Raw genomic sequence first — 12,899 nt, 5'->3', positions numbered from 1 at the left:
CTCTTTCTCGCAGTCGAACAGGGTCATCATCTTGCTGGCATGAGAAAGATGAAGAGCTTGGCAGGCCCTACAGTGATTAATTTTTACTTCATTATTTGCTTTGCATAATATAATATAACGTGCTAATCTCCTTTTAGGAACCTTGTTGTGAAATAATAATAAATGTCTTCTTTGAACTGAGAAGTGCATTCCAGAGATTTTTTGTCAGCTCGGTCATTAGTGAAAGCAAAACATTTTGGCGTAGATCGGACAGTCTACAAAAGAGAGGTTGAAGGTTGTGCGTGCATGATTTAAGAGTGTAAATATGTTTTTATTCAGAGAGTTAAAGGAAGCACTGCAAACCATGTTTGAAAATGCATGTGAAATTAAAATGCATTATGATGCCTTGGCAAATGTGTTTTCTTGTTTATCAGGACTTTCAAAATTTTGGGATGGGTGCTTAAATAAAACAAAAGTACTGAATGTGTTTTCATGTTTAGAAAAAGTGCTTTTTGAACGGAATGATGTCCTTTTTGTTCTTGACAGGATGGTTTGGATACTTTTGTCTGTTTACAGTAAAATGCACGAGAGATGTAAATAGTTAGAATATGAAAATAAGGATCTGAGATAACAGCTTGACCAAAATAAATTATTACAAGATAAAACTGAAATCAACCAAACTGTTACAGGAGGATCTTACTTTTCACATTCCTGTAATGAGGAGGTTAAAAAAGGTGGGTGCCAGTGTGAGCTTCATGACTAGAACGTAGTTGGTGCGTGCAGTAGCCCACAGTTTTTGGCAGGAGTTGAAATGTATTCTTTAAAAGATTACACTCAGCAAGAAGTTGACAATGTTACCGGTATATTGAGACAACTTTTACAGAGTACGATGTGTACAATTAATTCAGACAAGACACAGGGACTGTTGCAAAATGTGCAGTTTATAGGAATTCAGTGGAATTCAGAACGTAAAGAGATGTTGTTACAGGTAAAACAAAAGATTTTGAAGTTTGCTACTCCTGGCACTAAGCAGAAGACACGGAGTTTCATGAGATCGTTGGATTTTTGGAAACAGTTTAGCCCTTATCTGAGTAAAATCTCAACCCTTTGGTACAAAGTAACCAGGAAAAAAACATGAGTTTGAATGGAGTGAAGAGCAGCTGTGTGCTTTTGATTTGGTAAATGAAATAATTCAACAGACTTTAGACTTGTGGCCAGTGCAAGAGGGAGACATTGAGTTACATGCAACTGTTCAGGGACAATATGCAAACTGGAATATGTGGCAGAAACGGGAGGATAAGGGTGCCCCTGGGGTTTTGGAATAGAAAACTACCTAACCCTGGGGAGCGCTATACTCCTTTTGAAAAACAGCTTTTGGCCTGTTATTGCACTCTAGTGGATACAGAGCAAATAACACTAGGTCATAATGTAATTCTGGAACCTGAAATACCAATTATGCAGTGGGTGATGAGTTCACCTAAATCTCACTGTATATAACATGCACAAGAGGCTAGTATCATAAGCTGGAAATGGTACATACAAGACAGGGCTCGAGTAGGACTGGCAGGCACTGCAACCCTACATGAACAGGTGTCACAAGCCCCTGTACAGGCTGAGGAGAGAGTGCAGGAGGTACCACAGGTAAAAGAGTCACCAGTGAAATGGTGTGCACCATTTGAATTCTTGTCCCCTGAGCATAGGAAGCATGTTTGGTTCACTAATGGTTCATTCAAATATGTGGGTACTAAAAGACATTGGAAAGCAGTGTCATACAATCCAGTTACTGAAAAGTTGTTGTCTACCACAGGAGAAGGAAAAAGTAGCCAATATGCAGAGTTGTACACTGTGTGTCAGGCTCGAAAGCAAGAGCTGCCTGGGACTTGTCATTTTTACACTGATTCTTGGTCCACTGCCAATGGATTAGCCACTTGGCTTCCCACATGGCATGCACAAAAATGGTTCATTCATTTAAAGGAGGTGTGAGACAAGGAGTTGTGGCAGGAAATTTGGGAAATGTTAGAACAGAGTTAAGTCATAGATGCTCATTGTCCCATTGACTCATTAGAACGCTGGTTCAATTCCATTGCAGACAACAAAGACAAAGGTTCAGAGGCAAAAGTGTCCACCCAGAAGTCTGACTTGGTGAGGATGGGTAAGTGGACGCACCAGAAATGTGGACACCTGGGAGAAAAAGCCACTTACAGGTGGGCAGAGATTAGAGGGATGCACATTCCCCTAGATTTGATAAACACTGTGATTTTGCAATGTCCTATTTGTCAGCACACACACCAGAGATCTGTCCCACAAACAGTCAAAGGCCAACTGGGGAGAGGAAAGTTACCAGGACTGATAGAAATCAAAGCTATTCTGTTAAATAGTGGAGAAGCTGATTTGTTCATACAGATTGCAGACAGAACTGTCTAACTTGTCATAAGTGCAGTATATGGAGGATTGGTGAGGAAGGGGACTGCCCCAGCCCTTCTGACAGTGCAAGGAAAGGGAAGCTATGATTCAGCAGATACAAACCTCAGTGCTAAGGTGTGGGTTGAATCTCCAAATGGCCCCCCAGAACCTGCAGAAATCATAGCAAAGGGCCCTGATAATGTCCTGCTGATTTTAAAACAAGGAAAGGAAAAAGGGGAGCACATTTCAGATGACAAATATTATTTGCAAGAAAAATCATACTTGTCTCTTTTACAGATCTTACCACGACTTGCCATTGACCATGAGTGTGCTGTGTGGTCTCCATTCTGGCGTTTGCGTGTGGGGGTCAGGGGACGGACTGCACCCCCAACTTGAATCTGATTGATCACCATTATGCAACGCTCCTGCTGCTTTTAAAGTACAAAACCTATGGATCCATTTAGCGCTAAGTGTGCTTCACAGATCAAAGTTCTGCATGGGATCAATGCAGAGTACCATGGATGTTTTGTCAACCTCTTTGATTAAATTTTTCCTCGAACTAACCCATGGCTTATTATTATCTGATGACTGCTGCCAGTCTCATTAAGCAAAATTGCCAGTTTACTGACTATTCTCATATGGGAACACCTATATTCCAGCAAACCTTACAGGTGCACCGTGTACCTTTACATGATTAGAACTCATGATGTTTTCATCTAATTTTAAACAAACTTGCTATCCGAGAGACAATATTCAATCAGTTATTATCACAATCAGAATATATAAGCTTTAGTCTTTTGATTGTAAGTGAGTCTGGTTTAACTGTTTATAAGATCAATATGTTAATCCACTTACATTGCTTTATAGGGATTGCTTTTATCATTTCATTATGTTGCTGTGTAAAATGGCTTGTAATGGTTTTTTTTTAAGAGAAAATAAATAAAATAAATAAGATAGAAGTACTCAAAGTCATTGATCAAAGGGTGGAATGTAGTGAAATATGTGTTTTTGACCACTGACTTTGTGTTGCACCACTTTGCACCTGGATTAGCTGTCTAGTGTTCACCAGTTGCAGACTACATTTTGTATTCGGTTTAGCTGCCTATTGACTTTATTTTAGCATTAGACACTGTCATGTTAAAGCTGACCGTACTTTTCCACATTGTAAACTGTGCTTGTTTTTGTGCTTTTTCCCACCAAGGGCTTTGGTTGATAAGGATGTGCTCAGATGGCAGGGAACGGCCTTGTTTTGATTTAGCATCTTGGGACTGTGGCCAAACCCCAACGTGTTATTTTCAAAGCAGACCTAAACTAGCCAGCATCTTTGAATTGCTAAATTGTTTTTTTTTCCCAGAAAGCTCCTTTTGGTTCTTTAAGATATAAAAGACCCAGTGTGACAGTGAGAGTGAGAGTGGCCTTAATCAGGATTTTTGATTTCAGATGCCTGATATCTGACCCGTGAGGGTGAAAATCTCTTTCTCGCAGTCAAATAGGGTCATTGTCTTGCTGGCATGAGAAAGATGAAGAGCTTTGCCGGCCCTACGGTGATGAATTTTTACTTCATTATTTGCTTTGCATAACATAATAAAAATACATATATTTGCTTTTGTACATTGCAGTGGAGAATCATTTTGGTATATTTTCCTTTCATTGTTGTGACTATTTTTAAATGTGTGCTTTCAACATGCTAATCTCCTTTTAGGAACCTTGTGGTGAAATAATATTAAGGGCCTGATTCTAACTTTGGAGGACGGTGTTAAACCGTCCCAAAAGTGACGGATATACCACCTATCGTATTACGAGTTCCATAGGATATAATGGACTCGTAATACGGTAGGTGGTATATCCGCCACTTTTGGGACGGTTTAACACCGTCCTCCAAAGTTAGAATCAGGCCCTAAATGTCTTCTTTTAACTGAGAAGTGCATTCCAGAGATGTTTTGTCAGCGAGGTCATTAGTGAAAGCAAAACACATGCTCTCTGAGATATGGGCTTACTTACAAAGGGTATGTGATGGTGATAATGAGTACATTCTGGTTTAAAGTGATTTAACAGTGATATTTACATGGTGGATCTTGGTGTACAGTGCCTACGTAAAGAAGTTCAGTACAATTTGTTGTCTACTGCATACTCCAGCAGCAGTGTTTTGTCGCTCCCCCTCCTCCTATAGTGCACCATTGTCGGCATCCTCCTCTTTGGGGACATCTACCAGTTCATCCCAGGAGACATTGATGCGCATACAAATGTTCTGTAATATGACACACACAAGGATGATCTTGCAGACAAGGGGTGGTGCGTATAACAGTCTTCCTCCTGTCAGAGCTTGGCACCAGAACCTTGAATTTAGGAGCCCAAGTGTCCTCTCCATCACATTCTTTGTTCTTCTGTCCCCTTTGTTGTATGCTCGCACTGCCTCTGTAGTTGGGTTGCCAAAAGGGGTCATGATCCATGGCTGGATGCCGTAACCTTGTTCCGCTGCAAAGGAATGTGAGAACATCTGTCAGTCATGCATATTTGTTATTTCCTATGTGCCATGGCACATATTAGTTTTAAGTGGAGTGGTGACTCAGACTTATATCTGGTATTGTGTGTGTTCCTGTTTGGATGAATGGTTGCATTGGTATGTGTTGGTGGGTGTTCCTATTATGGGTTGTGCCTCAGGGACCTGGTGATTGTCAATTAAAATCTTGACTAACAGTCCCCCCATGCCAAATATGTGTTGTCCATATTTGAGACTGTATCTAAATGTTAGTGGGACCTAGCACCTCCTTGCACCACAATAGCGTCATTTAGATTGATGCTATAGTAGCCCTACAAGGCCAAACTCAGGGCACCATGTTTCCATGTGGCACTACACATGCAGTGCGATACTTAGTGACCCTTTGTGGCTGATTATGCCGGTGCCAGGCATCATGTAAACAAGGGGGTGGGGCACTCCCCCATTAGGAGGCCTAGAAAAATTGGTGCAGAGGAATCTCCAATGTTCCAATGCATCATTTTTAGCAAGTACTTTTTACACCTGCACAGAGCAGGTGTTAGAAGGGGGCACACCATTGATTTAAATGGGCCCCTGTGTAATGTGCAGGATTTGGTCAGAAATGTTGTAACTACTCCTACAGAGTCCATCAATGGCATCCATTATCTTGACACTATTGCACCTACTCTGCGCCATGGCGCACCATATACTGTATATGGAGCCAACGTGGTGGCGGTAGGGGGCCGCCAATCGGCACAATTACAGTGCCACTGCTGTAGATACTGCACCACTTTCCTGACATGTGGCCCTTAGGGGGTGATTCTGACCTCGGCGGTAAAATGCCCTTACCGCCGGTCATAAAACCGCCATAACACCGCCGCGGTCAACCGCCACGGTCATTCTGACCCACAGCGGCCAAACCTCCAAAAATCCGTCCTCCACTGCAGCCCGCCACATCGGCGGGCAGCGATAAACTGGAGATGACCAAACCTCCACCGTCACGCCAACAGAAATACGCCCATGCCATTACGACCCACGAATCCACACGGCGGTCATTCAAACGCGGTATTCCATTGGCGCTACACACCGCCGCGGTCAGAATACACACACATCACCAAAACACAGCCACATTGGACAATTTGAAATACACACACCTGATACACATACACACACCACTCCCACACAATCAACCAACTATAAAACACACACCCACATCACCCACAAACCCCTGCGACCATAATTACTGAGAGAAGGAGAGAGAGACACAGCAGACAATCCAGAGCAAGATACACTGAGGCACACTACACCATCACACACACCACATAGTAGCACAAAGGACCACACACCAACATACTCATCATCACATACACCACCCCACACCTCACCCACACCACCCCATGGCACCCCAAAGGCACCCACGCTTTTCGGACCAAGAACTCCGGGTCATGGTGGAGGAAATCCTAAGAGTGGAACCCCAGCTCTTCGGCTCGAAGGTGCAGCACACCAGTATAGCCAGGAAGGCGGAGCTATGGCAGCGGATCGTGGACAGGGTCAACGCGGTGGGACAGCATCCCAGGAATAGGGAGGACATCCGCAAAAGATGGAACGACCTACGGGGGAAGGTCCGATCGATGGTCTCCAGGCACAACATCGCGGTCCAGAAGACTGGCGGCGGACCCCCACCCACCCCTCCCGAATTTACATCGTGGGAGCAAGAGGTCTTGAACATCCTGCATCCTCAGGGCCTCGCTGGAGTAGCCGGAGGAATGGACTCTGGTAAGTCCCATCTCAACTACTATATCCCCCCACCCCACCAGCATGCCAACCCACACCCCCACCCTCACCCCCAACCCCCCAGCACATATCCTCCCTGACAATGTCTCACCAGCACAACCCACCCATCCCAACACCAACTCCTGCATGATAACACAAATCATGGGCACCCATCACCTATGCATGACCACTGCACTAACCCCTCCCCCCCACTAAATACCCTCACAACACCTCCCTCAAGGGAATGCCTGCACTGGGGAACAAGAGCACGCTATTGCACACACAGAAACAATAACCAAACTCTCTTACCCCATGCAGGACCCGAACGACAACACACCAGCCAGGAGGGTCCAGAACTGTCCATCCCACCACCGGAACAGGCCCACACTGAGGATAGCAGCTCTGTCGACAGTGAACCTGATGACCAGCCCGGACCATCGGGGACCTCTGGGCAGTCGGTTCCCCTCAGGCAGCTACAGGCCACACCAGACCCGACCCCCTCTGCCGACACCAGCACAGCTCCCACCCAGCGGGCCCATGCCTCTGTCTCTAGGACAGCTCAATCAGCGGTGTGTCCGCCACTACAGGGCACCCCGGCTAACCCAACACCCCAACAACAACAGGGACCTGGGGGCAGTGGGAGCGGGCACACCGGCCAGGGGACAGAGGCCGGGGGAAACCGGGCAGCTCGGAGGGCTGCTGTGCGACAGGGGGGGGAGGAGAGGCCCAGGGAACCCACTCTCCAAGAGGCCCTCACCACCATCATGGCAGCCTACCACCACTCCCAAGAAACGATGGCGACGGTACTGGCCAGGTTCACTGAGGTCCAGGCACAGCAGGAAGAACGCTACATGGGGTTCAGGGAGGAGCTGAGAATCATCGGGACCGCAATGGGGACCATCGTCCTGGCCCTCCACAGGATAGAGGACGCGTTGCGGGACCATGGTGCACCACACAGGGCCCCTGTCACTAGGCCGGACCAGGAACAGCCTACCACCTCCGCCGGCGCTAGTGGACAGGAGGTCCCAACACCTCGACAGCCCCCCAGAACCCCACCTCCTGCTGAAGAACAACCACCCCGTAAGAGGGGCCTGAGACCAAAGAAAAAGACAGAGTAGGATGTCAAGACCCCCGCCAGCAGGACATACCCCCTGAACTCTTCCCACTGTCCCACATTGCCACCCTGTCCAACCATGAACTGCCTATGCTCCATCCTTCCCCAGGCAAAAGAACAATGCACCTGTGAGACTGAGAACTGGACTCTGCCATGGATATTCCTCCACCCCCACCCATCACCCTTAGAATCACATGTACCGATATCTAGCACTGTAAATAAATCACATTTTGCACAATAATCTGTTTTGAGTCATGCTGTCTTATTAACAAATGTATTACATATCACTGTTCAATTTCTGTTCTGTCAATTAGTCATGACAACATACCAATGTCAATACGCTGTATTTCATGGGCGAACCAAGCAGAAGTCAGGTACTGAGTCAGACAGCACTGAGAAGGGAAGGGAAAGGCAAAAATTAATGAAAAACATCTGTGGGGAACTACAGAAAGTACAGATGCAGGAGGCTAGAAGCAATTGGGAAATGGCGTGGGTGAATCTTACCTGGGTGTCACTGGAAATACTGTTGTATCACTCTATCCCTATTGTCTGTGTCGTCCTCTGAGTCTTCCTCCTCTTCACTCTCCACAGGCTCCACGGCTTCTACAACACCACCATCTGGACCATCCTCCTGCAGGAAAGGCACCTGGCATCGCAAAGCCAGGTTGTGAAGCATACAGCAGGCCACGATGATATGGCACACCTTCTTTGGTGAGTACATTAGGGATCCACCAGTCATATGCAGGCACCTAAACCTGGCCTTCAGGAGGCCAAAGGTTCGCTCAATCACCCTCCTAGTACGCCCATGGGCCTCATTGTAGCGTTCCTCTGCCCTTGTCCGGGGATTCCTTACTGGGGTCAGTAGCCACGGCAGGTTGGGGTAACCAGAGTCACCTATTAGCCACACACGTTGTCTCTGTAGCTGCTCCATCACATAGGGGATGCTGCTATTTCGCATCACATACGCGTCATGCACTGACCCAGGGAACTTGGCATTTACATGGGAGATGTACTGGTCAGCCAAACAGACCACCTGGACATTCATCGAATGATAATTTTTTCTGTTTCGGAACACCTGCTCATCGTCTTTTGGGGGTACCAAAGCCACATGGGTCCCATCAATGGCACCAATGATGTTGGGGATGTGTCCAAGGGCATAGAAATCACCCTTCACTGTAGGCAAGTCACCCTCCTCGGGGAAAATGATGTAGCTCCGCATGAGTTTCATCAGGGCAGACAACACTCTGCTCAAAATCTTAGAAAACATAGGCTGAGACATTCCAGATGACATGGCCACTGTGGTCTGGAATGACCCACTGGCCAAAAAATGGAGGACTGACAAAACCTGCACCAGAGGGGGAATCCCTGTGGGTTGGCGGATGGGGGACATCAGGGCTGGCTCCAGCTGGGCACACAGTTCATGGATAGTTGCACGGTCAAGTCTGTATCGAAGTATTATATGGCGTTCTTCCATTGTCGACAGGTCCACCAGCGGTCGGTACACGCGAGGATTCCTCCTTCTCATCGCAAGTCCCAGCGGACGGTGCCTAGGAAGGACAACATGGAGCACAGAGTCAGCCAAAACACAGGTACGTACAGACAGATTGCACAGTTAAAGAATGGCAATGGGTTGAAAGGCGTGTATGTGTGGCAATGCAAGGCCTAGGCCTGTGTGTCGCAGTCAAAATTAAGCCATGTGGGCCCTTGAAATGGCGGCTGCCTGACCTGTGAAGTGGGACAATGGGATGTGAGGTCAATGCGCTGGCGGGGCACACCGTGGTGGTAGGCGGTCGCAGACCGCGGCGCAAAGCCGCATTGGTTAACATTGAAGCCTATGGGTTTCAGCAGCCAATAACGAAGTGCGCCGGCGGTCGCGGTACGCACCGCCGCGGTACGCACCGCCGCGGACGTGACCGCCATTTTCTATCTGCTTAATCACTCGAGACCTGATCATCCACAGGAGAGGACCTATACTGCAAGTGCTGCTGTGACCTCGGTCTGGAAGATACAATGGCTGCTGCGCCTGGGGAAAGGGCCCCTGCCTTCACGTCTGAAGAGTTGGACAAGCTCGTGGATGGGGTCCTCCCCCAGTATGCGCTACTCTACGGTCCTCCAGACCAACAAGTGAGTACACCGGGTGCTAATGGAATGGGCTATGCCTGTGTGGATTGGGGTGGATGTAAGTTGGTGGGGTGGGGGGCGAATGAGGAGTGCAACGCCCGACAGATGAGAGCATGTGCCATATGGCAAAGTGGGTGGGGGGGGGGCAATTACATCTAACATGCAGGTCATTGATGAGTTCCTCCTTTCCACCCTGTACATGTCTAATAGGTCAGCGCCCATCAGAAGATCGAGATTTGGCGTGCCATTGCCAAGGAAGTCCGGACCTTGGGGGTCCACAACAGACGGGGCACCCACTGCCGCAAGAGGTGGGAGGACATCTGCCGCGGAACAAGGAAGACCGCAGAAACACTGCTGGGGATGGCCTCCCAACCTAGGAGGGGTGCCAGTCGCACCATGACCCCCCTGATGTCCCGGATCCTGGCGGTGGCCTACCCTGAATTGGATGGGCGCTTTAAGACATCACAGCAGACACAAGGGGGTGAGTATCAGCACATTCTCCTATCTTTCTGCGCAGTGGAGGCGTCTGGGTGGGGGAGGAGGGCTGTGGGTGACATTAGGCCAGGGCGCTTTCTGTAGTGTAGTCCTCTCCCTTAGGCATGGCCCTGTGCCCCCGGCCCCCACCTCGGTAGGGTGACAAGTACAGCCATTGAAGGTCCAGCATCTCCCATGTGCGCGTTTGACGTCTCTTGGCCTGTTGTCTTAGTCAGTAGTACTGAGTAGTGTACCCCGAATGCGCGGCTTAGTGCATTAGGCACCTGTGTCTGTCCTCTCCGCCAACGGTGTTGACATTGCATGCACTCAACCTGGTCTTCTTTTTTCTCCCCCCACCCTTTCTCTTCATCTTCTTGTGCATGTGTGCATTAGCATCATCAGGCGGAGGAGATATGGCATCGGAGCACGAGGGAGCTGCAGGACACAAGGCCCCGGTGGGCCCAGGAACAGACACCGAGGGCACCAGTGATCCGGAGGGCGAGGGGAGCACCACGACGGGGACCGCTGGTGAGAGCAGCGAAAGCGACACGTCCTCGGATGGGAGCTCCCTAGGGGTGGCGGCAACATCCGTGCCCCCCGCCTCTACAGGTACAGCCGCCACCCAGTGCACCAGCCCCGCCCTCCCAGCAGCCCCTCAGTCTTCGCTCCGTGCCGGTTCCCCCAGGAAGGCGCGCGTCTCCTTCGCCCCAGGCACCTCAGCCCCTGCCCCTGTTGCCCCTGCTGCCCTCAGTGCGGAGCTCATTGACCTGGTAAGGACGCTCATTGTTGGGCAGACGACCCTTTTGAATGCCATCCAGGGTGTGCAAAGGGAGGTGCAACAGAGCAATGCGTACCTGGAGGGCATTCATTCGGGTCAGGCTGCCCATCAACGAGCGTTCACTGCTCTGGCCTCAGCACTGACGGCAGCCATTGTCCCTGTTTCCAGCCTCCCTCTTCTGACTGCCTCCAGCCTGTCTCTGTCTCCTGTTCCTCAGCCTATCCCATCCACACCATCAGACCAGCCTGCACACACCTCAACACCCAAGAGCAGCTCATCCAAACACAAGCACCACAGATCCCGCAAACACTCACCCGAGCAACACCCAGATGCAGACATGCCAACAGCCACTGCCACCCCTGTGTCCCCCTCCTCCTCGTCTCCCTCCTCCCTCCCTGTGACGTCTACACTCACACCTGCATGCACCCCAACATCAGCCAGTGCTTCCATCACCACCTCACCCTCCAGTACAGTCCACACTCGTGCAGTCACCACCCCCACTGCCATGTACACGTCCCCTGTGTCCTCTCCCACTGTGTCTGTCACCCCCTCTTCCAAGACACACAAACGCAGGCAGCCACCCACCCAACAGCCATCCACCTCACGACAGCCTACAGCACCAGCACCTTCACCCAATGACAGCACACCTGACTCTCCTACAACCACCTCCTCTACCTCCACTTCCATCTCCACTCCTCCAACCCTTTACCTTGGCCCTAAAAAACTTTTCCTGGCTAACCTTAACCTCTTTCCCCCCGATGACCTCCCCCATCCATCTTCAAAGAGTCCCAAGAGCACCGCAGCCACCACCAGCCCAGCTTCGGGTGTCACTGTTGTGCCTGGGTTCTGGAGCCCACCCTTTGCCAGCAGTGACACATCGAGCTGCAGCAAGGACACGTCCAGCCCCCCCCCCCGGCAAGAGGACCCGCAAAACCAAGGACCGCCGTGCGAGGACCGACAGGGCTGCCCCCAAGGAGCAATGTGCGGCCACTTCACCACCCACACCATCTGGGGGAGACAAGGGCCCGAGAGCCCCATCAAAGGAGCGGAAGGGCAGCAGGAGCGCGGAGAAGGTGGACCCCACATGCCACATCCCAGCTGGGAAGGAGGACACTAAGGAGGCCAGGAGTCCGTCCCCGAAGGGTCCAGAAACGTCACGGTCCGAGGGCGACTGAGCAGGGAGTCGAGGCCAGGTCTGGCTCCCTTGACCTGCTGGATGAGCACCGCTGAACAGGGCCCGCGGTGCAGAAGAGCACCGCTGAACAGGGCCCCGCCGTGGAGATAGGCACCGCTGAACAGGGCCCGCGGTGGAGAAGAGCACCGCTGAACAGGGCCCGCGGTGCAGAAGAGCACCGCTGAACAGGGCCCCGCCGTGGAGATAGGCACCGCAGAACAGGGCCCGCGGTGGAGAAGAGCACCGCTGAACAGGGCCCCGCCGTCTCAAGCACCGCTCCGCTGGGCCCCGCCGTCTCAAGCACCGCTCCGCTGGGCCCGCCGTCTCAAGCACCGCTCCGCTGGGCCCCGCCGTCTCAAGCACCGCTCCGCTGGGCCCCGCCGTCTCAAGCACCGCTCCGCTGGGCCCCGCCATCTCAAGCACCGCTCCGCTGGGCCCCGCCGTCTCAAGCACCGCTCCGCTGGGCCCTTCCTCTCAAGCACCGCTCCGCTGGGCCCTTCTTCTCAAGCACTGCTCCGCTGGGCCCCGCCGTCTCAAGCACCGCTCCGCTGGGCCCCGCCGTCTCAAGCACCGCTCCGCTGGGCCCTTCCTCTCAAGCACCGCTCCG

The sequence above is a fragment of the Pleurodeles waltl genome, chromosome 6, assembly GCF_031143425.1.
Source record: "Pleurodeles waltl isolate 20211129_DDA chromosome 6, aPleWal1.hap1.20221129, whole genome shotgun sequence".
Lineage (NCBI taxonomy): Eukaryota > Metazoa > Chordata > Amphibia > Caudata > Salamandridae > Pleurodeles > Pleurodeles waltl.
The sequence above is the reverse complement of the archived record's forward strand: the minus strand, read 5'-3'. Positions refer to the sequence as shown.